We start from the raw sequence: 3,704 nt of genomic DNA, 5'->3' as shown, positions 1-3,704 counted from the left end.
ATTGCCACTTTAATTCGGTCGTGCTATTTCATTGGTTAATCGGAACTATCATTCCGTGACCTCGTGAATGGAGTTTTAACCCTCATATTCTTCACATAACTGGGTCACGGTTGCGGCTAGAAGGATTATTGTAAACATAAATCAAAGTACTTGAGGTACAAATTGTGCAATGTAACAATGTAGGTCTGTCTATGCAGTACAAGAGTGTAGGAAGTCAGCCAATGATAACTTGATTTGGTTTTGTTTACCTTAGCAGTGTGATGTTATCTTTTCTAAAATGTATTTATTACACCTTTTAATTTCAATTAGTGAATCACTGACAATATGTTTGAAATCATTGCCCTAACCTCACCTGACGGTCCACACTGGGAAATACTTCAAATAGCACGGACGACCCTCCTTGCGATTATCTATGAGTACGGACCTCATTTGTATTGTGGGTTATTTCAATTTTAAATTTTGTTGAAAATGAAGTATCAATACAATCGGATGCAAGCATGAAAACATCTACCGACGTTAAATAACTAAATTATCTTCTCTTTATTTTAATTTCTATCGATTGCTTACATTAGTCATTAAATTTTTCTTTCGAAACGTAATTAACTGAGGGACACCAAATAAATTTGCTGTTCCTTGCCATTATTTTATTGTAAAATAAACCGTTGATAAAAGCCGGGTTGACTTGTATCAAACACCAGATTGACAAACGTATCAAACTCTTGAATGAATTATATTTGAAATTCCGCTGAAGAACGAAAAAAACAACAGATATACAAGAATTATTTACAAAATGAAAAGGAACATGTGCACCCATACAGTATACAGTACCCTTACAGTATACAGTACTGTAATCGATTACAATGAATTGTCTGCGCAATCATCTTCCCCATTGCCAGCTTTCATAGCCAATTTTACATTGTAACCTCCCTTGATTACCTGGCAATTCGTGCATTTTTGGATTGCTTCCCTTAGGCAAGACCACAGGATTAACGTATTTCGATTATCTGCTACCTGATGAAAATCGATATTCCATTGTTTATTGGAAAGTGAAAAGGAACATGTGCACCAATACAGTATACAGTACCCATACAGTATACAGTACTGTAATCGATTACAATGAATTGTCTGTGCAATCATCTTCCCCGTAGGCCTAACTCATAATGGCCACCGAGTAGTAAACTCGGTTTCAAAACCTTATGCTGTTTTCTCATATTCTCAGGGGCTTGATGGGGTGTTTTATTCCTAGTAACAGATTTTCATAAACAGTATTTGGGTGTAATTTTGTAGGAAATTCCATTATCTTTCAGATGGAAACATGAGATGTTACAGAGATTATCCCATTTAATTGTTTTGATACAATATGTGATACCACCCCTAGCCCCAAAAATGGACCAACGTTTCAGGCTCGTATTCGCGTGGATTTAGATCGGACTCTTCAGCACAAATGAGCCGCGCCATGAGAAAATCAACATAGTGGCTTTGCGACCAGCATGGATCCAGACCAGCCTGCGCGGATGATCCAGACCAGCCTGCGCATCCGCGCAGTCTGGTCAGGATCCATGCTGTTCGCTTTCAAAGCCTATTGTAATTAGAGAAACTGTTAGCGAACAGTATGGATCCTGGCCAGACTGCGCGGATGCGCAGGCTGGTCTGGATCCATGCTGGTCGCAAAGCCACTATGTTGGTTTTCCAATGGCACGGCTCAAATAACTTATAAAATTTAAAACACTTAAATTACCATGATGCAATGAAGAGATATATGACAATTATAATAGCATAATAAATCATTTATATCAATTTTGCTTACCCCACCAGAAAAAAATATGGATTTTTTTTTTTTGAAAATTCAGTAAAATGTCAAAATTTTATCCATTTGTGTTCAAATCACTTGAAATTTTCAGCGTGACAGTTTTGGCCTATACCTGTCTGAAAATAACAAACATTATATCTTTTGACAACTTTAAGGCAAAAAACTTTTAAAAAGAGTATATGAGAATCCCTGAGATGATAAATGTTATATCACTAGATGTAAATAACCCACAATATCTTGAAAAGGAGGTCGATATTCATAGACAATTAGAACATCTCGGAGAACGCTGTAAAATAATACTAATTTATTATCTTTATAATAAATCTTCGTGGCAATTTTAAGCTAACTGCAAGGGCCATATCTCTGCTAATAAGAATGTGATTCCACCCGCGCTCAGTAATGGCCTGAAGTTTTTGTACAATGTAACATATAACTTCCAAATCTTCCGTGTTGCACATGTCGAGCTATTACATGAAAAAGCCTTCAGCTATAGATTTGTTTCATTTGATATCGAAATTCCCTAACAGATCCTAGGACCATAGAAACCTTTATATTCTTTTTTTTTTCTTTCTGTATTCGTCTTTCTTGTTGTGGAGGACATTTTAAAGGCATATCTCTATGTCTAACGCATTTTCTCGGGACTCTAATTGATGGCAACTATGGACAGGGCTCTAAACAGGTCCAGTGACATGAGTGATCAGGAAGCTAATGGCGTGACTCTTGAGCGCGACTTGTTGCTTTGTTATTAGTAATATTTGTGTTGAATATTAATCAAAATCCCTCTAATGAAGATAGGGAGACGAACCACGTATTAAAACCACCATTTGTATATACATTACTTATTGATAAGTCTTTTGGCATTTAAATAATTGACACGTACACGTCGTTGTGTGAATTGGAAAACCTACTCAGATACTGAAGCACTACTTTTCTCGAACAAAATGTCCAACAGGAAACAAAGGAAATACACCAAAAATACTACCAACTGGAAAACACAGGCTTACTTGATGCAAGGACCATAACTCCGTTTAACATCACCAAATCAGATGTTCTGTGATCCTCATTACACACCTAGCTTTTCACATAGATCAACATGACCCTATCAAAAAATGAAGCTTCCAAACACACATCAAAAGCTAGTAAACGGGTTTGATATTAAATATGACAACACGAACATACCAGTGAGAAAGGATATGTTTGGTGTGACAGGATAACAGTCACCTGGGCCAACGCTTGACCTAGTTTACGGTACAGAACCCGAGGAAATGACCCTAAAACGGAGCCATCGAATGACGCATCATGTAGCTTCGACGTGCAGATGTTGAACCTTTCTGCAAGCACCGACGGGTGCTTCCACATGACAGGCGAGTCTCGCCGAGCGTTCGTGCTGAGGCTCTGGAACTGCGTCATGCTTGGAGGGCTCGGATCTGATAACACAATCCGAATATATCAATGGCTTCCTTAGCCATTGTACAATCCCAAGTAGACGGCGGATTACGTTTTTGGCCACTCCGTATTGGTGTCAGGTGGGATTAAGACAAGCGAAAACTGGCTTCACCTTTAATAATGCAAACATCATCCTACTCACTAAATGAAACCGAGATTTGTTTTCTGCAGGGGACGTCCAATAGTCAGTGGGCCCGTGGAGGTAGTATAGTACTATATACTATCCCATGGTGGGCCATGGAATCTGGCTGTGAGCCACGCAGGATCAACATCTACTCAGGAATCAAGAGTACTAAATGAAAACAGAACACTAAATGAAGACAAGAGGTCCAAATGGGCATATGTCGCTCACCTGAAGAGGACATTGACCACTCTGACCATGCTTCTGACCAAGTTTAGTGTGAACATCCTTAAAAAAGTTCGCGAAGATAAAACATATTTTTTTTTC

The sequence above is a fragment of the Mercenaria mercenaria genome, chromosome 14 (assembly GCF_021730395.1).
Source record: "Mercenaria mercenaria strain notata chromosome 14, MADL_Memer_1, whole genome shotgun sequence".
Classification (NCBI taxonomy): domain Eukaryota; kingdom Metazoa; phylum Mollusca; class Bivalvia; order Venerida; family Veneridae; genus Mercenaria; species Mercenaria mercenaria.
Note: the sequence above shows the minus strand (reverse complement) of the source record.